The sequence below is a fragment of the Dasypus novemcinctus genome, chromosome 10, assembly GCF_030445035.2.
Source record: "Dasypus novemcinctus isolate mDasNov1 chromosome 10, mDasNov1.1.hap2, whole genome shotgun sequence".
Taxonomy (NCBI): domain Eukaryota; kingdom Metazoa; phylum Chordata; class Mammalia; order Cingulata; family Dasypodidae; genus Dasypus; species Dasypus novemcinctus.
The window spans coordinates 70,972,172-70,995,608 of record NC_080682.1 but is presented as its reverse complement, the minus strand read 5'-3'; the positions used below and the strand labels follow the sequence as shown (position 1 = coordinate 70,995,608).

The following is a 23,437-nucleotide window of genomic DNA, read 5'->3' as shown; positions in this document are numbered from 1 at the left end:
ATAGATTTAGCATAAGGACAAAGGCAGGGGCAGGGGCAGGGGTAGAGACATTAGATTTAAAGCAATTATCTAGAGTCAAGCTGGTGTGGTGGTGGCTTTTTAAATAAATAGCTGCCCACAGAGTAGGGTGCTGTTCAGGTTGGCCTGATTTTGAAGCCCAAAGAGGGGAACTGGCCATATGCAAATTACTGGAGAGGCTGATAACTTACTTGAGTATTGGATTATATGACTGATCTCTCCCTGGTGACTCTTTGTAGTTGGAGCTAGAAATAAATCAGATGTGGTTCCTGCCTTAAGAAGTTCACCAACTGCAAGAGAAGATGGGAACATAAATTTAAAGTTATCACACTTGCAATATCACAGGGGAGTAATGGTCTCATCTTACCAGGAAGATAGCAGTAATAGCCAACATTTATTGAAAGCTCTCCATGTACAAAGTACTATGTTAAAATGCTATACATATATTAGCAAATTTAATTCTAAGAAATATATAAGGTAGTACTATCATCTCTATTTTAAAGATCAGACAAATTGAGGCCAAGAGGGTACACAACTGATAAGTGGCCAGAGATTCTGATTCTGATTCAATAAGTCAGTATTGACTTATTGAATTTCTGTTTTAGTAAATGAACTAGAGGATTCTGAAGCTGTGAGAAGTGTTAACCTGAACTCTATAAAAGGGATTTCTACTTTTAGGATGGAAGTTTGATTACATGACAAAGTTTCTATTCAGCTCTATGTCTAGACAATGGTGATCTAGTGCTAAGCAGAGTGCCTACTTTTCATACAGTCATCATCATATAATTTAATACTTGATTATATTTTGTCTTCCTCTCTAAATATTTCCACCATTTAACAAATATTTATTGAACACCTGCTGTTTGCCACTGGGAAAACACTAGAGAACAAAGCAGGCAAAACCTACTGCCCATGTGGAACATATATTCTAGTGAAGGGAGGTAGAAAAGAAACAAATACGTTGATTTAAAAACGTTTCCACTATACAACCAGATGTGAATTCTTTTGGGAGAAGATTGTCTTATTTTCATTTCGTACAATGCCTAGAACTATGCTATGCAATAATCAATAAAAGTGCAATTTAAAATAGCAATGGCTTTTTTTTAAAAAAAAAAAAGGACTTCGAGAAAAACTATTAAAAATTTAAAATTATCCACTAGAAATCAAGCTAACCTCAATGGTTTAACTAAGGATTTCTTTGTGCTGTATGATGGAAGATTTTTTAAACACTGTTGGAAATGCTCTCCAGTTAATAGAGTGTATCAAGAGCAAGTGACACAGGCCTCTCCAATTTTAGGAGTCACAGTCTCAGAAAGATAGTAAAACCTGAAAGGCATCTGGGAAAGAATAAATATGATGAAGGATGCTGACATGCCAAGGTATAGGTCAGGGGCAGGCAAACTTTTTAAAAATAAAGGACTAGATAATTAAATACTTTCCATTTCAGGCCATTGTAGCATGGAACAGCCATAGGTAATACATAAACAAATGTACATGCTCCAATAAAAATATAAAACAGGCAGCTTTCAACCACTCTAAAAGAAACAGTTGAAAGGAACTGAGACCTTTAGCTTAGAGGAGACAGAAGAATGCTATCACTGTTTTCAAATATTCCATGCAGAAAAGAGATCTGAAGTATACTATATGGCCAAAGGAAAAATTACAATGAATGAAAGCTTTATGCCAACATATTTTAGCTAAATAAAACAATAATTTTAAAAACAGAATTCCTTAGAAGTGGTAATAATTTTATGAGTTTGCCATCACTAGAGATGTTCAAGCAAAGACCAGATGCCTACTTCCCTGGAACATTCCAGAGCAGATAAAAGATTCTGATGAACAATCTAATCAATGTTCTTTGAGATCCCTTCCAACCATGAGATTCCATGATTAATATGGAATTTAATACACAGAGTAGGGCAAAATAGAAGCTCAGGTTGACATAGAGTATCTAAATGAGAGCCCAGCAATTTCACATGTTAAATGATATCCATAGTAAACCAGTTATTGTGGGAAAAACAACTCTGCTAAATGTTAGTTACATTAGTGGCAAGAGGAAAAGGGGATAAGCAGGTTAAAAAAGAACCAATTAATAAAACTTAGGTTAAGGAAGTCAGTGTAGCTCAGTGGTTGAGTGCTGGGTTCCCACATACAAGGTCCAGGGTTCAATCCCTGGCCCTGGTACCTCCAAAAAAAAGCAGGGGTGGGGGTTTGGTTGTTAAATATCAGTTTTGTTCCCAGTGAGTTTGATTTATATACAATTTAATGTTATTTCCAGGCAAATGTGTTTATCACTTGGAAAACTAAGGAGATGTCTCTCCATTCCACAGATTAAAAAGAGAGCCTGATTCCATTCTCCCTTTTAAAATTTTAGGGACTTTTATTTTCTGAGTCTCTTTAGGACTTCTTACAGAATCTCTTTGATGTTTTGTTTTCCTGAAGTTGTAAATGCTGAAAACAACAGTCCTCCGAGATTAATGTGCAGATCTATGAAATGAATGAAAACAATGATTTATTTAGAGCCTATTCCCCACTGACCAAAGAAAAACCAGACAGAGTCCAAAGGATAAACATGACAAGGAGCTAAATGGTTTAAAATTTGTGGCTATCCTTAACGTGCTGGCCATGTGTGCCAAAGAGGCAAATCCTCAATCAGCCCGAACTCAGTTTCCACCTGCCAGTGGAGGGTCAGAAGGGGTGAGTGAGTCCAATCAATATCTAGTTGTTAGAGTAACAGCCATGTCGGTTCCGGATGGCCGACTGGGCGAAAACATGTTTGTTCTAGTTAATGTGACAGTGTCCTGTCAAATTAACAACCATGATGGCAGGAGCAAGCTTGCTTAATGGGTCAGAGTCAGTTCCACAGAGAATTTATCATCAACATGCAACCAAGAGGGACCCCAAACCTTATTACCAGGGTTTATTTGTAGATAATAACTGAAGGTATACCATGTACTTACAACAGGATTTGTCTGCTTTTTTAGCAACTCAGTTCCATGTTCTTTATCAAATGCTGCTCTGTTTACTCCCACAAACTCTGCATTCATACTTGGTCTCTGTTTTTTTGTTTTTTTCTTTTACCTTTTGAAGCACTTCCTTTTTTCTTTTTTCTTTATTAGAGAACTTGTGGTTTTGCAGAACAATCCTGCAAATATACAGGATTCCCATATACCACCCTATTATTAAGACCTTGTATTGGTGCAAAACATTTGCTATAATGATGAAAGCACATTTTCATAATTGTGTGATTAACTGTAGCCCATGGTTTAACATGGGGTTCATTGTTTGCATGGTGCAGTTCATGGAGTTTTAAAAAACATTCTAGTAATATATATATAACCTGACATTTCCCCTTTTAACAACTTTCAAATATATTATTCAGTGCTGTTAATTACATCCACAGTGCTGTGCTACTATCACCCCCAACCTTTACCAAAACTTTTCCATCATCCCAATTAGAAGCTTTCCACATTTTAAGCCTTAACTCTCTATTTCCTATAGAGAAATATATTTTAGATTCTGACTCTATGAGTTTTCTTATGCTAAATATTTCATATCAGAGAGATCATACAATATTTGTCCTTTTGCATCTCACTTATTTAATTCAACATTATGTCTTCAAGGTTGATCCATGTTGTCATATGTATCAGAAACTCCATTCCTTTTAACAACTGAATAATATTCCATTATGTGTATATACCACATTTTATTTATCCATTTATCAGTTGCTGGATGCTTGGGTTGCTTCTATCTTTTGCAATTATGAATAATGCTGCTATGAACATTGATGCGCAAATATCTGTTCCAGTTCCTGCTTTCAATTCTTTTGAGTATATCTATTGTGGAATTGCCGGGCCATATGGTAGTTCTATACTTAACTTTCTGAGGAACTGCCAAACTGTCCTTCACAGCAGCTGCAACATTTTACATTGCCACCAGCAATGAATGAGTGTCTTTGTTTCTCCACAGCCTCTTTAACGTTTGTAATTTTCCATTTTTTAAATAGTAGTCATTCTAATGGTTGTAAAATGATATTTCATTGTGCTTTTGATTTGTATTTCTCTGTTGCCTGAGGATGTTGAGCATCTTTTCATTTGCTTTATGGCTATTTGTATATCTTCTTTGGGGAGATATCTGTTAAAGTATTTTTCCATTTTTAAATTGAGTTGTTTGTCTTTTTGTTAACTTGATGGGTTTCTTTATATAGTCTGGATATAAATCCTTTATCAATAGGTGGTTTCCAAATTTTCTCTTATTGTGTACGTTGTTATTTTATTTTCATGATAAAGTCCTTAGAAGAATAAAAGTTTTAAATTTTAATGAGGTCCCATTTATCTATTTTTTCTTTTGTTGCTTGTGCTTTAGGTATAAAGTCTAAGAAATCATTGCCTAACACAAAGCCCTGAAGATGCTTTCCCACATTTTCTTCTAGGAATTTGATAGTTCTAGCTATTAAGGTCTTTGATCCATTTTGAGTTGATTTTTTTAATACACTGAGAGGTTCAGGTCCTCTTTAATTTGTTTTTCAAATGAAGATCCAGTTTTCCCAGCATCATTTGTTGAAGAACTATTATTTTACAGTCGAAAATCCTTTGCACCCTTATAAAAAATCATTTGGCCGTAAATGTGAGGGTTGATTTCTGAATTCTCAATTCAATTCCCTTGGTCTATATATCTGTCTTCGTGCCAGTACAATGCTGTTTTGATTACTGTGGTTTTGTAATAAGTTTCACAATTGGGAAGTATAAGTTCTTCAACTTCGTTCTTCTTTTTCAGGATAGCTTTGGCTATTTGGGGACCATTACCCTTCCATATATATTTGATGATTGGCTTTTCTATTTATACAAAGAAGATGGTAGAAATTTGCATTGGGATTTTGTTGAATCTTTTGGTCATACTGACATCTTAACACTATCTAATCTTCTAATCCATGAACATGGAATTTTCTTCCATTTATTTAGGTCTTCTTTGATTTATTTTAACAATGTTTTGTAGCTTTCTGTACACAATTCATTTATGTCCTTGATTGGATTTATTGCTAGTTTTCTGGTTTTTTAAATTGCTATTGTGAATGGATTTTTTTTCTTGATTTCTTCATTTCTTCTTCCAATTGTTCACTGATTGTTCTTTCAGTTTGCTAAAAGCTGCCAAGGCAATATACCAGAAACAGGTTGACTTTTTACAAGAAAGGATTTATTCACTTATAAACTTACTGTTCTGAGGCTATGAAAGTATCCAAATCAAGGCATCATCAAGAGATTCTTTCTACCTGAGCCCATGAGCAATCAGACACATAATGGTGCCTAATGGTCTCTGCCTTTTCCTCTGGGCTGTATAGCTTTCACCTTCTCCCAAGTTTTGCTGATTTCAGCTTCTTGCTCTAGGGCTGTTTTCTCTGCATCTGTGGCTTTTTCTATGTCTCTGTGGCCTTCTCTCTTTGTATTACCCCCAATACGAGGATTAAGACCCACCCTGGGTCATGCCTTACTGACGAGAACTAATCAAAAGGAAGGTCCCTTAACTGAATCTATTTAAAAGGTTCCCCCTACAGTAGGTTTTATACCCACCAGAACTGGTTAATTTAAGAACATAACTTTTTGGGATCCATGAGAGTCTCAAACTACTACATTCCACCCTCTGGTCCCCCAAATTATAAGTTCTTTCCATATGCAAAATGCATTCATTCTATCACAATATTATAAAAAGCCTCAAATCATTTTAGTAACAGTATTGAGTACAAATCCCATTAAAATAGGTTTTAAGTACATCTGTCTTGGGACAAAATTCCCCTCAGGCTGTGGACCTGGAAAACTTAGAAAATAAGTTATCTGCTTCCAATGTACAAAGGAGGGACAATGTACAAAGGTCACAGTATAAACATTCTCATTGCCAAAGGAATAAATTGGGAGGAAAACAGGGATCACAGGTCCCAAACCATTAAAAAAACTGCAAGGCATACTCCTTTAGATTTCAAGCTCTGAGAGTTATCTATAGAATGATCATTTCTTATCCTCAGAACCCAATGGAGCAGCAGTCCCACTCTGTCCAACGGCTCTCCCAGGGGATATGATCTTCACTCCACCCTCATCAATCATCAGGATGGTGGCCTAACACCATGCCCCACCCTCTTAGAACACTGAGGTGGTGGCCACACTCTGCCCAATCTCTGGAGCACAGGCTCAACCACCTAAGAACATTAAGTTCATGACCAAAGTCTCCTCAATCCATGGGGATTTTGTCCCACCCTCTCTGAAGCCTGAGGTGGTAACACTCCCTCTGAACACTGGGGAGGAATACCCACTCTCTTCAAGTACCAGGGCAAACTCACCCTTTTCACACACATGGATGGTGTCCCACTTTTGTCCCACTTTCTGCCTTTGAAATCCTATGAGATAGTAAGACTTTTCACAGATTCTTCCTGGATAACTGCATTTCTAATCCTGAGTTACACTGAAATGATTAGATGGTTGCATGTTCAGTTAAATCCTTACATGGGGCTCTGTTCTCTGGGGACTCACTTTCTATAAGCTCAGAATTTCTGAAACTACCAATTTCTGTTTCTTTGTGCCCAGTGTCCAGTTCTCAGCTTATCCCTTTCCTTTTACATGTTGTTTAAAGCTTGCAAGTAAAACCTAAGCTGCATTGTCCACATTTAATTTGGAAATCTCAATTAAATATCTAAGCTAATAGCTTTCAAATTTTGCCTTCCATTTGACATCTGGAGTTAATTTCACCAAGTTCTATGCCACTTTACTGTGATTACCTTCCTCCCAGATTTCAACAACACATTCATCACTTCTGCCTAAGGCCTTATTGGAAGCATCTTTAGTGTCCACATTTCTACCAACAGTCTCTTCAAAGCAATCTAGACCTTTTCTATCAAGCATCTCACAGTTCTTCCAGAAAGTTCCCCTTACGCATTTATAAAAATGTTGCAATATTTTTGATATTTGCATAACAACACCTCACTTCTGGTACCAATTTCTATATTTAGTTTGCTAAAAGATGCTGGGACATTATACCAGAAATTTATTTGCTTTTACAATAATGATTTATTAGGCTAAAAGCTAACAGTTAGGCCATGAAAGTATCATCAGGAGATGTTTTCTTCACAAGCTGCAGCTGTAGGTGATAAGGTACATGGCAACATCTGCTTGTTTCTCCCCTCTCCTCTGGGCCTCGTTGCTTTCAGCTTCTGGATAAGGTGTCTTCTCAGCTTCTGTGTCATATTGATTTCAGCTTCTGGCTTCCAGGGCTTTCTCTTTTAGCTTCTGGATTCCTATCTGTCTCTGCTGCTTTTTTCTGTATCTGTGGCTTTTATTCCTGTTTATAAAGGACTCTGGTAAGAGGAATAAGACCCACCATGGGTCATACAATCTAATTAAAGGCCCTTAACTGAAGTAATTTAATCAAAAGTACCCACCTACAGTAGTTTACATGCACAGGAATGGATTAATCCCAAGGACACAATTTTCTCTGGTCCTCAAAATCTTCAAACTGGCATACTGTATGGAAACACTACTGATTTGGGGTTGTTGATCTTCTACCCTGTCACTATGATGAATTCATTTATTAGAACTAGGAACTTTGCTGTGGGTTTTTCATGGTTTTCTGTATATAGCACCATGACATCTGCAAATAGGAGAGTTTACTTCTTCAATTCCAATTCTTGCCTTATTGCTCAGGCAAGAACTTCCAGTACAGAGTTGAATAACAATGGTGTCAGTGAGCATCCTTGTTTTGCTCCTGATCTTAGAGGGAAAGCTTTCAGTCTTTCACCATCGAGCATGATGTTTGCTATGGGTTCTTCAAATATGTCCATTATCATGTTGGGAAATTTCCTTCTATTCTTAGTGTTATAAGTGTTTTTATCAAGAAGGAATGCTGGATTTTATCGAATGATATTTTTTCATCAATTGATATGCTCATGTGTTGTTTTTCACTTCTTTGTGTTAATGTGATATATGGCATTGATTGTTATTTTTGTAATTGTTGTTTCACCCTTGCATACCAGGGATAAACCCCGCTTGATAATGGTGTATAGTTTTTCTACTATGATGTAGATTTTGTTTGCTAGTATTTTGTTGAGGACTTTTGCACCTATATTTATAAGAGATATTGGTCTAAGTTTTCTTTTCTGTTGGTATCTTTATCTGGATTTGGTATGAGAGTGAGGTTGTCATAATAAAATGAATTACTGAATATTCCTTTATCCTTTATTTCTTTCCTTCTACTAGCTTAGGTTTAGGTTTACAATTTAAAGTTTTTCTTTTTTTTAAAAGTCAGCATATAAATTGCCCTCTCATCACTGCCTTTACTGCATCCCGTAAGTTTTGGTATATTGTATTTTCATTTGCCTCAATACATCTCCTAATTTCACATGTGATTTCCTTTTTAATCATTGGATGCTTAAGAGTATAAGATATTCACAGATAAACATATTTATGATTTTTCCATTTCCCCCTCTATTATTGATTTCTTCATTTTGTTGTGGTCAGAGAATATAAATTTTATGATTTCAATATTCTTTAAATTATTGAGATTTGTTTTGTGACCTAACATATGGTCTATCCTGTGATCTCTGTGCACTCAAGAATAATGTGTATTCTGTTTTCATTGGGTGAAGTTTTCTTTATGTATCTATGCCTATACCTATACCTATACCTATATCTATACCTATACCTATACCTATACCTATACCTATACTTATATCTTAGGTCTAGTTGGTTTAGAGTATTGTTGAAGTCTTGTATTTCCTTATTGACCTTCTGACTAGATACTCTATGTATTATCAAAAATTGTACATTAAGGTCAACTACTATTAATATAGAATTGTCTATCTCCAAATCTGTCAGTTTTTATTTCATATAGTTTGGAGCTGTGGCAGTTTGATATTATTTATGAATTCCAAAAAGAGAGATTATGTTTGTAAACTAGTCTGTTCCTCTGGGCATGATACCCTTTGATTGATTTAAATGTAAAGGCTTTACATTTACTTGATTAAATCAAGATTAGGGCTTTGATTTGACCATATCATTAAGTCATGCAGAGTTGAGTCCCAGTCCCCTTGGTGAGCTATATAGGTGGATAATCAAGAAGGAGGTAGAAGAAGAAATACACAGAAGTAGATGTACAGAGAAGAACAACACAAAGGAAGAGAGACAGCTCCATAGACATAGCAGAGGCCCCAAGAAGAGATATGAGTCATTCATCTGATAGTTTATAGCTGACCTTCTGAAGAGAACCAAGCAGCTAAGCCTGGAAATAAATGAACCCCAGGAAGATAGACAAGCCTTATACCAACCTACAACTGAGATTGAAAGAAGCTGGACCTATGGAGCCTTAAGAGGGAAGAGGATGACAAAACCATCACAGCTATCAGTAGCCATCTTGTTTCAACATGTGGCAACAGACATTTGGTGAGAAAGTACCTCTTATGGTATCTTGAGTTGGACTCTTCAAGGCCTTGTGACTTTAAGCTTCTACCCCAAATAAATACCCTTTATAAAAGCCAACTGATTTCTGGTACTTTGCATCAGTACCCTTTGCCTGACTGATACAGGAGCTCTGCTGTTAGATGCATATATATTTATAATTGTTAAATCTTTTTTGTTGAATTATCTCCTTTATCAGTATATAATGAATGTCTTTGTCCCTTGTAACTATTTTTGACAAAGTCTAGTTTATCTGATACTAGTGTAGCTACTTCAGCTCTCTTTTGGTGATGATTTATATTGTATATTTTCCCCATTTAAGGTGAGTCTCTGCCAATCTTTGCCTTTTGACTGGAGAGTTAATCCATTTACATTTAAAGTCATTACTGATGATGTAGGACTTCTGTCATTTTGCTCTTTAGCCTTTGTATGCCTTATACCTTATTTGTCCGTAAATTCTTCCATTAATGCCTACTTTTATATTTACTTGTTTTTTGTATTGTACCATAGTGAGTACATTCTCTATTCATTTGGATGTATTTTTAAATCTATTTTCTGGTTGTTACCATGGAGCTAAAATTTAACATACTAAATGTATAACAATCATGTTTGGTTTGATACTAACTTAAATAATATCACATATAGTTTTCCTATACCCTCTATACCCCCACAATTTTTTCTACTTATTACCATTTAGATCTTTGTTCATCATATACCCAAAAGTATAGATTTATCATTACTTTTCCATTTTTAAAACTTTTTTTTGTATTTTTATCAGGGTCCACAGGATGGAGGAATAGAGTATGGACTGGAGTGGATTGACTGGTGTTCTGCTGGGGAACTATTGTGATTTGTAAGGGAAGAAATTATAATATTGATGTGGAGATAGTGGCCACGGTAGCTGCTGATGGTAGGGAGAGGGAAGAAGAGATATGGTGTGGATGCATTTTCAGGATTTGCAGTTGTCCTGGATGGTGCACCAGGGACAGATGCTGGACATTGTGTGCCCTGCCATGGCCCACTGGGTGGAATGGGGGAGAGCGTAGACTACAACGTAGATCAATGTCCATATGATGCAGCAGTGCTCCAAAATGTATTCACCAGGTGCAGTGAATGTGCCACGATGATGGAAGAGGTTGTTGATGTGGAAGTGTGGGGGGGGGGAGTATATGGGGACCTCATATTTTTTTAATGTAACATTTAAAAGTAAAGAAGGAAAAAATAAAGGTAAAACATAAAAAATAAAAGGGACAGAAGAGATATGTGTAGAGAAGTCACATCTGAGTCCAACTCTGTCACACTCAGGAGCACAGACTCCAAAGTAGGGCCAGTTGGCAAGGCATCAAATTCCAGAGCTATCTGCCAGGACCTGGGTGTCTTCTTAGCCCTCAGGGGCTCCACTATTTGGTGTAGTATCTACTTTGGCTGTCTTATGAGATCTTGCTGAGATGTGCATAAGCGTTAACTCTCTGATGACCTCCAGACACATTTTTAAGTCCCTTAGCCATATAAACTCAGTTGTCTTTATCATTTTCTCCTTTTATTCAAGGTCTTTTTCCAGTTGCATCACCACCTGGTGCTTGGTAGTAATCCCTGGGTGCAAGGGAGGCTAATCCCTGGAAGTCATGTCCAATATTGGGGGAAAGGTAATGCATTTATATGCTGAGTTTGGCTTAGAGAGGTCACATTCAGCAACATGGAGGCTCTCAAGAGGCAAATTTTAGGCACCCTACAACACTAGGCTAAGTTGCAATTTCAAGAGCAAAAGGCTCACAAGCATAGTCATCAATATCAGGGGTTATTAATAGACCAGCAGTGGATGAGTTTTCCCATTCCTCCACATCCTCTCCAACTTGCAGTCTGCTGTTTTTTTAATGGCTGTCAGTCTAGTTGATATAAGATGGTATCTCATTGTAGTTTTGATTTCCATTTCCCTAATAGCTAGTGATATTGAGCATCTTTTCATGTGCTCTTTAGCCATTTGTATTTCTTCTTTGGTGAAGTGTCTGTTCAAATCCCTTGCCTGTTTTTAAAATGAGTTGTTTTTCTTTTTCTTTTTGAGATATAGGTTTTCTTTATATATGCTAGATATTAGGCTCCTATCAGATATATGGTTACCAAGCATTTTCTCCCATTGACTAGGCTGTCTTTTCACTTTCTTGACAAACTTCTTTGAGGTGCAAAAGGTTTTAATTTTGAGGAAGCCCCATTATCTATTTTTTCTTCTGCTGCTCCTGCTTTGGGTGTGAAGGTCATGAAGCCATTTCCTATTAAATGGCCCTGTAGATGCTTCCCTACATTATTGTCCAAGGTCTTTAAGTTCTTGGCTCTTATATTTAGATCTTTGATCCACCCTGAGTTGATTTTTGTGTAAGGTGTGAGATGGTGTTCCTCTCTCTGCTTTTGGATATGGATATCCAATTCTTCAAGCACCATTTGTTAAAGAGGTCATTCTCTCCCAGTTGAGTGGCTTGGTGGCCTTGTCAAATACCAGATGACTGTATATGCAAGGATCTAGTCAGAACTCTTAAATCAGTTCCATTGGTCAGTATGTCTATCCTTGTGCCAATACCATGCAGTTTTGACCACTGTAGCTTTGAGGTATGTTTTAAAGTCGTGAGTGTTTTTCCTTTGATTTCATCTTTCTTTTTCAATATGTATTTGGCTATTTAGGGCCTCATGCCCTTTCAAATAAATTTCATAGTTAGTTTTTCCAATTCAGAAAAAAATGTTGTATTGACTTTTATAGGTATTGCATTAAATCTGTAAATTAGTTTGGGTAGGATAGACATCTTAATGATATTTAGTCTTCCTATCCATGAACAGGGAATATTCTTCCATTTATTTAAGTCCTCTTTGATTCCCATTAACAGTGTTGTGTTGTTTTCTGTGTATAATTCATTTACATCTTTAGTTAAATTTATTCCTAGGTATTTGATTATTTTTATTTACTATTGTAAATGGTATTTTTTCCTTGATTTCCTCCTCAGATTGTTGATTATTGGTATATAGAAATGCTACTGATATTTGCACATTGATCTAATAACCTGTGACTTTACTGAACTCATTTATTAGTTCTAGAAGCTTTGTTGTAGATTTATCAGGGTTTTGTATGTATAGGATCATGTCTGCAAATAGTGAAATTTTTACTTCTTCCTTTTCAATTTGGATATCTTTTATATCTTTTTCTTGCTTCAGTGCTTGAGCAAGTACTTCTAACACAGTGTTAAATAGGAGCAGTGATAGTGGGCAACCTTGTCTTGTTCCTGATCCTAGAGGGAAAGCTTTTAGAATTTCATATATACTCTTTACCATGTACAGAAAGTTTCCTTTTATTCCTATCTTTTGCAGTGTTTTATCTGGAAAGGGTGCTGTATTTTGTCAAATGCTTCTTCTGCATCTATAGAGATGATTTTTCTCTTTCAATCTGTTTATGTGGTGTATTACACTGATTGATTTTCTTATGTCAAACCATCCTTGCATACCAGGGATGAAATCCACTTGGTCCTGGTATATAATTCATTTTCTATGTCATTGAATATGATTAGCAAGTATTATTTTGAATATTTTAGCATCTAGGTTCATTAGAGAGTAGTCTGTAATTTTCCTTTCTTGTGACATCTTTGTTTGGCTTTGGTATTATGGTAATGTTGGCGTCATAGAATGAATTAGGCAATGCTCCTTCTACTTCAGTTTTTTTGAAGATTTTTAGCAGGATAGGTGTTAGTTCTTTCTGGAATGTTTTGTAGAATTCACCTGTGAAGCCTTCTGGTCCTGGACTGTTCTTAGTTGGGAGGTTTTTAATGACTGATTCTATCTCTTTACTTGTGATTAGTCTGTTGAGTTCATCAATTTCTTCTTTCGTTAATGTGGACTGCTTGTGTGTTTCCTCTAAATTGTCCATTTCCTCTAAATTGTCATTCTTGTTGACATATAATTTTTCAAAGTATCCTCTTATGATACTCTTTATTTCTGTGGGGGTCAGTGGTGATAACCCCTTCCTCATTTCTTATTTTGTGTATTTGCATCTTATTTCTTTTTTTCTTTGTTAGTCTAGCCAAGAGTTTGTTAATTTTATTGATCATCTCAAAGAACCAGCTTTCAGTTTCATTTTTTCTAGTGCTTTCTTATTTTCTATTTCATTTAGTTCTGCTCTGATCTTTGTTATTTCTTTCTTTCTGCTTCCTTTGGTGTTAGTTTGTTGTTCTTTTTCTAATTCCTCCAGATGTGTGATTAGTTCTTCAATTTTCACTCCTTCTTTTTTGAGATATGAATTTATGGCTATGAATGTCCCTCTCAGAACAGCTTTTGCTGCATCCCATAAGTTTTGATATGTTGCGCTGTCATTTTCAGTTGTTTCAAGGAAGATACTGATTTCTTTTGAAATTTCTTCCTTGACCCATTGTTTGTCTAAGAGTCTGTTGTTTAACTTCCACATCTTTGTGCCTAATCTGATTCTCTGGCCCTTACTGACTTCCAGCTTTATTCCATTATAGTCAGAGAAATTACTTTGTATGATTTCAGTCTTTCTGAGTTCACTGAGACTTTCTCTGTGGCCTTGCATATGGTCTATCTTGGAGAATGATCCATGTGTACCTGCGAATAATGTATATCCCGCTGTATTTGGGTGTAGTGTTCTGTATAGGTCTATTAGGTCCAGATCCTCTAATGTAGTATTTAAATCATTGTTTTTTTATTGATTCTCTGTTGAGACATTCTGTCTAATAGTGATAATGGTGTATTAAAGTCCCCCACTATAATTGTAGAGACATCTATTTCTCCACTTAATTTTTCCAGTGTTTGCCTCATGTATTTTGAAGCACCCTGGTTAGGTGCATAAATGTTTATGATTGTTCTTTCTTCTTGGAAGATTAGCCCTTTTACTAATCTGTAATGTCTGTCTTTGTCTCTTACAATAGTTTTGCAAATAAAGTGCATTTTGTCTGATATTGGTATAGCTACTCCCACCCTTTGTTGGTTATTGTTTGCTTATAAGATTGTTTTCCTGCCATTCACTTTTAGCCTCCTTGAATTCCTGTGACTAAGGTGGATTTCTTTTTTTTTTTTACAGATTTTTTATTTATTTTATTTCTTTCTCCTTCCCCCTGCCCCTGCCCTAGTTGTCTGTTCTCTGTGTCTATTTGCTGCATGTTCTTCTTTGTCCACTTTTGTTGTTGTCAGCGGCATGGGAATCTGTGTTTCTTTTTGTTGCGTCATCTTGTTGTGTCAGCTCTCTGTGTGTGCGGCACCATTCCTGGGCAGACTGCACTTTCTTTCATACTGGGCAGCTCTTCTTATGGGGCACACTCCTTGCACATGGGGCTCCCCTACATGGGGGACACTCCTGCGGGGCAGGGCACTCCTTGCATGCATCAGCACTGCATGTGGGCCAGCTGCACACAGGTCAAGGAGGCCCGGGGTTTGAACCGTGGACCTCACACGTGGTAGACGGATGCCCTAACCACTAGGCCAAGTCCGCTTCCCTAAGGTGGGTTTCATATAGGTAGCTTATAGATGGGTCATATTTCCTTATCCATTCTGCCAATCTGTGTCTCTTGATTGGTGACTTTTATCCATTAACATTCAGTGTTATTACTCTCAAGGGATTACTTACATTAGCGATAATTTCTTCAGGTTTATGTGCATCATATGTTGTTTTTATTTCTCTTTTTGTCTTTCCAGTTGTTCTTAGACTCTCCTCCAACTCTCTCTCTCCTGTTTTTTCCCTTCAACTTGAAGAACTCCCTTTAGTATTTCTTGAAGTGCAGGTTTCTATTGGCGTACTACCAGTTTCTGTTTATCTGTGAATACTTTGAACTCTCCATCTCTTTTGAAAGCCAGCTTTGCTGGATAGAGAATTCTTGACTGCAATTTTTTTTTCTTTTAGTATCTTGACTATGTCATGTTACTGCCTTCTTGCCTCCTTGGTTTCAGATGAGAAATCAGCACTTAATCTTATTGAACTTCCCTTGTATATGATAGTTCTCTTTTCTCTTGCTGCCTTCATGGTTTTCTCTTTTCCTTGAGTATTGGACAGTTTGACAAGTATATGTCTTAGCATAGGCCTGTTGGGATTTATAATGTTTGCACATCCTGGACATGTACATCCATCTCCCTCAATAGGGTTGGGAACTTTTCAGCCGTTATTTCCTCCAACACCCCTTCTGTTCCCTTTTCCTTTTTTTCTCCCTCTGCGATACCTATTATTCATATTTTTATGTGTTTTGTGTTGTCAGTCAAATTCCTAAGACCCTGTTGGATTTTTTCTTTTTATCTATCTGTTCTACTGTTTAATTTCAGATGTACTATCTTTCACATCCCTAATTCTTTCTTCTGCCTGTTCAGATCTGCTGTTATGTAACTGCAAAGGTATTTTTGATTTCTTGGATTGTGGTATTCATCACCATCATATCAGTTTTCTTTTTATTTTCACAATTTCTTCTGTATGTTCTTCTAGTGTTTTCTTGATATCCTTAATTTCTTCCATCACTTCATTAATTTAGTTAATGATATTTGTTTGGACAGCTTCCTGGTTTTTAGTTTGTTCGTTGGACTGGGCCCTGTCTTCCTGTTTCTTGGTATGGTTTGTAATTTTTTGTTGCTGTCTGGTCATCTTTTTATCTTGATGGGTTTATTCACTTGATTGGCTTCTTTCTCTACTCTAAGGTTTTATTTAGTTGCTGTTTGTGTGTGTGTTAAGTTTTCTCTTTGACACTTTGTTCTTCTTATTTTATTTCCTTGTTGTTGTCTATGTTCCCTTGAAGGAAAAGATTAGGGCCAGAAAAAGCAAAAGAAGTAAGAAAAGAAAATGGGTAATAGTAATGATAATAGTAAAAGTTAGAAGAGGAACTGTATAAGACAGAGGGAAATGAATATCTAACTCATGTAAGCAGTGTAGAGTAATAGGAATTAAAAAGTGGAGTACGCACAATGAAATGGGAGACTGAATATAGAGAAGTATATAGAATGAATTAAAAGGCCAGAATGATGAGAGAAGGAAAGAGAAAAGAAAGGACAAGAGGAAAAACAGTTAACAAAATAAAGAAAACAGAATAGAAGAGTTAGAAATAAAAAAACAGAAAAATTGAGTTCTAAACAAAGAGAGGTAGAATGTAAGAACAACAACAGAAAGTGGAATTTAGAAAGATGTAGGAAGGAAAAGAGATAGCATTGGTAGCCAACATCAATATACACATTAAAGGGGAAATCATGGAAGAGGAAGCACTGCAAACAGGAAAGAAGCCAGCAGCAACTAATTTTTTAAAAAGGGGCAGGGTCGGGGGGGAGAGGAAAGAAAGACAAGAAAACCAAAAAACAACCCTAAAAGCAAGCAGTCAGACAAAATCTAAGGAAAAACAGTCTTCCCTCTTAGGTCCCTGTGGATCTTCTCAGGCTGCCGGTGTTCATCAGTCAATTACTTATGCAGCCATCTGCAGGTTTTGAAGCATGTTTTAGTGAGTAAACTAAGTTAAATTTTATGACAAAAGTACCCCCTCCTTTTTTTAAAGGAAAACTAAGAGACCCAAGAGAATCTAATACAAAAATAATGTCTATGTTTTCCCTGTCCTAAAGTATCAGCTGGATGTTTAGTATGCTGGTGGATCTCTACTCTAAGAGGAGCCAGGAATCAAACTAGGGGCCTTTATTTTCAAGGCAGATAACTCCTCAACTGAGCTAAACTTTCTCCTTGGGTCAGTTTTCAGAAAACTTTCTAGTCACTTTCTCTGGGCAGGTTTGAGTCTTTGCAATTGGATAAATTCCTGCTGATTAGGAATCTGTCCTTGCCCCCTTTCTACTTTTATTGCTTTTTTCCCCAGGGCAGCCAGGACACAACAGCCTGTGTGAGAGTTCCCTTTTGAAATTCAAATGGGACCCTGGTGACTTAACTCACTGCAGAAGAAAATGACTCTCAACCCTCTTTGAGAGCACCCCCTCCTCCCAGGGAGCCCTAAATAGTCTCTTGGAAGCTTATTAAGCACTTCCTGCTTCCTGCCTCCCTTATGGGAGTTTTCAGTACTGGACTAGTTAATTGTCTGACTCAGCCTTTTCCCAGGCCAAGTTACTCTATCCCAAGCTGTTAGGTAAATCAGGCTGCCTCAGCAGATTCACTTCTCCCCTCTTCCTGGTGCCACCTCAAGCCAGCTGGTATGCTCCTCAAAGCTCAAAAAGCGGGTCCAGGCAAATCAAACCCACAGAATGGAAACCCCTCTCCACCCTTTGCCAGAAGCCTCCCACTCTCTGATAAGGCCTCCCCTGGCTGGGAGTTGGGGCTTACCTTGGCTTTTTGCCTTCAGGGTGGGACTTAGGCCTGGCAGTTCCACTCAAAGGCCAGAAACTCACGGTTTTACCTTGAGAATTAATCTCTTTGTCGACCTCTCTCCTGATCAATGCCCTGAAGCCTCCTGCTCTGTGGGTGCCCAAACATTTCACTCTGGCAGAATCTTGCCTCTACTCTGCTGTTTTTTTGCAAGAGAGAAGATGAGTATGTACTTAATCTGACACCATCTTGCCCCTCCTTCCACCCCATTGCTTTCTTGCCCCAATGTTTTCAGATGAGAAATCAACACTTAATCCAATAGGATTCCCTTATACATAACATGTTACTTTTCTCTTGCAACTTTCAGAATTCTTTCTTTGTCCTTTGCTTTTTTTAAAAATTTTTAATTTAAAAAAATTTTTAATCCCCACCCCCACCCTTGTGGCTTTTTGTGTGCTGTCTGCTCTCTGTGTCCATTCGCTGGGCACTCTTCTGTGTTTTTGCTTGTCTCCCTTTTTTGTTGTTGTTGCATTACCTTGCTGAGTTGATTCTCCATGGCACTTGTGGGCCAGGCGGCGTTCCGTAGCATGTGGGCAAGGCTGCCTTCACAAGGAAGCCCTAGGACGTGAACCCAGGGCCTCCCATATGGTAGACAGGAGCCCAACTTATTGAGCCACAGCCACTTCCCTGTCCTTTGCTTTTGATTATGTGACCAGAATATGACTAAGTATATTTTTCTTCATGTTTATCCTGTGTGATGTTCTCTGAGCTTCTTGGATGTGTTAAGTTTGGGAAGTTCTCTCTCATTATTTCTTTTACTATTCCTTCTGCCATTTCTCCTTCTGGGATTCCCATTGTGCACATATTCATATGCCTGATGGTGTCCCATTGAAGTTTCAGACTACTTTCACTTTTATAATGGTTTTTTTTCTTTCTGCTTCTCAGCCTGACTCATTTCAAATATCTTGTCTTTGAGTTCACTGGTTATTTCTTCTGCCAGCTCCAATCTGCCCTTGAAACCTTCTTGAGAATTTTCATTTCAGATTTTGGGGTCTTCAACTCAGTAGTTCTGTTTGGTTCCTTTTTAAAATTTGTTTCTTTACTAACATTCTCATAGTCCTTATTCACTGTTTTCCTGATATCCTTTAGTTCTTTCTTTGTGCTTTCTGTTTTCTTCTTCAGCATTTTTTTTAAAGATTTATTTTATTTATTTCTCTCTCCCCCCACACACATCCCAGTTGTCTGTTCTCTGTGTCCATTTGCTGCGTGTTCTTTTTTGTTGCTTCTGTTGTTGTCAGTGGCATGGGAATCTCTGTCTTTTTTTGTTGCATCATCTTGTTGTGTCAGCTCTCCGTGTGTGCGGTGCCATTCCTGGGCAGGCTGCACTTTCTTTCACACTGGGCGGCTCTCCTTATGGGGCGCACTCCTTGCGCATGGGGCTCCCTTATGCGGGGGGCACCCCTGGGTGGCATGGCACTCCTTGCACGCATCAGCACTGTGCATGGGCCAGCTCCACATGGGTCAAGGAGACCCGGGGTTTGAACCATGGACCTCCCATGTGGTAGACGGATGCCCTATCCACTGGGCCAAGTCTGCTTCCCTCTTGAGCATTTTTAAGAAACTTTTTTAAGGCTTTGTTTGATGTGTCTACCTTCTGGTATTCTCCATTGGTATTTCCTGGATTTTTATCATCTTACTTTTGATGGGCCACTATTTCCAGTTTCCTTGTCTTTACTCTTCTTGCACCCTGTTTTAATTTTTTAAAATATTAGCTGTAGGATTTATTTCCTGAGATGTTTGGGTCTTGATTCTGTAACCAGCTGGTGATAAGATAGATTTTCTTGAGCTTCAGTCCTACTATCAGGAAGTGCTACCAAGTTGTATGCAGTGTTCAGGCATTTCCCTTTCTTTAAGTGCCTGTGTCTTGTTCTAGATTTTTACTTGTTAGTTACTTTGGGGCTCCCCTATTTACAACAGTTTGGTTGTCCCCTCTGTTTTCCAAGAGATGGACCTCCCTCTCCCAGGTGTTTGAAGCTGGCAAGGCTTTGTCCCAGATTATCCATCTCTATAGTTTCTTACAGTCTTTTGTTTTTCTCAAACTGCCTTTGCCTGGATGGCAAGTTCTGGGAGAAGGAGAACACTGGAGAGCACTTTCCCAAGTCTATTTTTCCCAGCTGATAAAGGACCAGGGATCCTTGACAGGGTCACAGACTGCCATCAAAGTGCTCTGCAGGGGGCATCTGAAATGGCAAGGAGAGCTTCTTCCATGGCTCCCCAAAGCTGAGCTTTCTGGTCTTCCCAGTAGGCACTGCCCTTCAGCTAACTGTCCCTCCCAGCCCTGAGGAAGCATAGTATCTTTGAGTCTCCTCTGCCACAACCTCTGCCTAGGGTGAGTTGAAATGGTTGTGGGCATCCTCAGACCTGGGCCTCCAGATATTTGAAGATAGTAATCAAAAGTCCTGAACAACAATTGACTATACCCATCCCTGACCTTGGGGAAGAGGATTTTTACAAACCTTTCTGTTACCAGTGAAGTAGCTTGGGGCTGGACCCCAAAGTAGACTGCCATGAGAGAGGGGAAAGGAGGCTGGTAACCACCATGTAGAGAGAGCAGTTCACTGGTCCATACCATAATTTACCAGCCTCTTCCTCTTGCTGTTCCCTGGATGCTCTTCAGTGTTCTACTGGCCTATGGAGTTTCTAAATATTTGTTTAAGAAAGTTTCTGATTTTCAATAGTTGTTCCAGTGAAAGGACTGAATCCTGGAGCTTCCCACTCTGCCATTACCCCACAATCCTCTCCTGTTCTTTGTTTAATACACCAATAAAGTAGAATATTTAAGCAACTGGGCAGAGATACCTTAATAAAATAATTTGATTATTGAAATATCCTAGTATTGTATTTGGGGTGGGGGGGGCATGGGAGGAGAGGAATTACCCAGATGATTGCTTTAACCCTCCACCTCACTGTGAATACTTAGGCACAGGTTTCTTCCCCAGGTGAGCTGGTGCTCTAAAGTTGCTTGCCAGATTTATTGCACAGTTAGGTTGTGTTTGGACCACATAGAATAAAAAAATTAAATGTTCCCTATCACTTAAAAATAAGGACATTTTACATTCAATTCTTGATATCTTATTTCAGTTAAAATATCAGAGGAGTTGGCATGATATGTCAGTTTTTTCACATGGCAACAATTGTTTGCAGTTGTGTGATAGACTGACTTTTTTAGATGGTGTCCACTGGTATTGCCTTACTCATTTATGTGATCTACCAGCTCCTAAAAGCTTTGGAGTTTTCCATCCTTATTCTAAAGTTTAAATCCTGATTTTCATTAGCATTTTCATGAGTGGAAGATGAAATATGGCATTGTCACTCATGAAGATTGCTAGTACCCTCTTTTCCTTTCTCCAATGTCTCATCTTCTACCGGTGCCTCCCGTAGGCCTAAACCAGTGGAAGCCCAGCTAGCAAAGAAGCCAGCCCTATACAGAAGAGCACATGAATGGCACAAAGAGGATCTGACAGTAACAACAAATTTTGGAGTCAGAAGACACGGTTTCTATTCCACTAGTCATCTCTGGAGTCTTGGGTAAGAACTTGCACCACCCTGGTCCTCAGGGTTTCCATCTGTAAAATGAAAAATTGTGCTATATGGTCCCCAAAGTTCCCTGTGATAGAGAGGTTGTTACAGCCTTCCTTTCCTTGTCTGTCTATACTTGATTGAGTTCTCATGTGACATGCAACTGTCATTTTGAAGGGTGAAAGGCAGCCAGGGAGCTTTCTGTCCTTAGACAGTGAGATGTTTTAGGGTAGGCAGAGAATATAGCTTTCTTGATATCATGTCTGACAGCAACAATGTCAACCTCTCTGGCATTGAAGGAAACAAATGGCTACTTTATTGAAAACCACTGGTAATGAGCATACTAGCAATCCCTGGCCTTTAGGCTGACTTTAGAGCTAAAGAGCTCCAGCCGAAGTGAAAATAATGTTAGCAACTTTTGTGTTCCTCAGGAACCCAAGTATACCCTACACATGTACTCTCCCCCCCCCCCCCACGCAAACACAAACTAAACTAACAATAAAACATTTAAACTGTGTTTAAAATGTGTGAAATGTTTCTGCATGCCTTACTATTTTTTATCATTTAGATCACAAATGACCTTTTCCAGAATTGTCTCGAATTTTAGAAGGGATTCCAGAAATTGATTCAACATAGGATCCAAATCCACAAGTCATTATTTGAATCATGTGTTCAGTTCCATTTGCTTTCTAACTGCCTATTAACATGGAATTACAGACACTTAAAGGCAAATTCTCTTTGTGTTACAGCAAATATGTAATTAGTCAAGAAATAAATGACAGCAATATTTTATCTCCGTTAGCTTAGGACAGAAATGTTTTCATTCCATTTAATTAAATGTCAAATAACTCAATAATAACAAAAATCTAAACCTGTACATGTACATTCAGTGAAGGATTTTTAAAAGTGTATTGTTTGTAAAGAAAAAGCAATATTTTAAATAAAAGGGAGCATAAACTTAAATATACCCATTATGAGTCAATTGAAACACCAAAAATTTAGTAATTTTCCTCTCTAAAAATGGGTCATATTCAAAAGTAGATACAGAATCTTTGATTTTAACCAGTTGGAAATGAGGGAAGGCAGTTAATTTACCTACTAGAATGATAATTGTAACACTGACATTCTCCCAAGACATTAAGTCACTTGCAGTTTCACTTTGACAGATATAAAGCCTAGAAAATTAATTGTGCAAACTAATTGTGGTTGACCCAAGATTCACTCAGCAACTACAACATTTTCTGTCAAAAGCTTGAAGACAAATCAAATTTGCTCGTTAAAACATCCAAAAAATAGAAGCATAAACATTGTAATATATTCCATATTTTGAATTGTAAAATACAGCACACTTTACAGGTATTGATGAGGAAACAAAAGAGAAACTAAAAATGTTAGAGTTGCAAGAGAACCTGATTTTAATTAGTATGATTTTGCCCCAAGTAAAACCTTGATTAAGCAAAAGAGTTGAAGAAAAGAAATAGATGAGAAAGTGAAGTTTTGATTTGCCTGGAGAATAAACTAGTTTTTCTTTTATATCTAGAATTACTTTTGAAACTCTTTCTAAAGGATGGTTCTCATCCTTTGAATTCAATTAGCCTTTGAGTGGATGTATAGTACACATTAGACACTATGGTAGGAGGCTTACCAGACTATCATTCATCAATAATCCCCCTTGCACTCAAGAATTTCTTACATTTAGTGAATAAAGTACATTGAACACCAGTGAGTATTTTTAAATGAATATTTGTTCCTGATGCCCTACAGATTTATCATTCTGAGTTTCAGTTTCCTTTGCCTCAGGCTGGAGATAAAAAGGAAAAAGAATGCGGAAATGATCACTAGATTTGGAGAGAGAAATTCAAGAATGAAGTGAAATAATATATGTGAATGCTCTTGACATAATAAATGCTACTTTACAAATGTCAACAATATGTATATATAGTTATTTATTGTATCAAAGGCAAAATGCAGACATTGTTTTATTAATTCCCTGATAAGATCTTGGAGGTGAGAATGAAGTTGGATATTATCAACTTTTCTTAATCAACCAAGCATATATTGTGTATATCTAACAGAGTAAGACTGAGTCAACATGCCAAGCCATATAAACCAGGTTGCTCTGGAAACACATAGGAAGGACATGAAAACA

General features: G+C 37.5%; 1 long non-coding RNA gene across 1 annotated transcript in view; it reads left to right on the top strand.

Annotated features, from left to right (window-relative positions):
• LOC131280296 (uncharacterized) overlaps positions 1-23,142 on the top strand; it is a 28,257-nt gene extending 5,115 nt beyond the window's left edge. The window contains exons 2-3 of the long non-coding RNA XR_009187802.1: positions 21,151-21,297; positions 23,089-23,142. This is a non-coding gene — a long non-coding RNA (uncharacterized lncRNA). The remainder of the gene's footprint in view (positions 1-21,150; positions 21,298-23,088) is intronic.
• Positions 23,143-23,437: the final 295 nt, after the last annotated feature.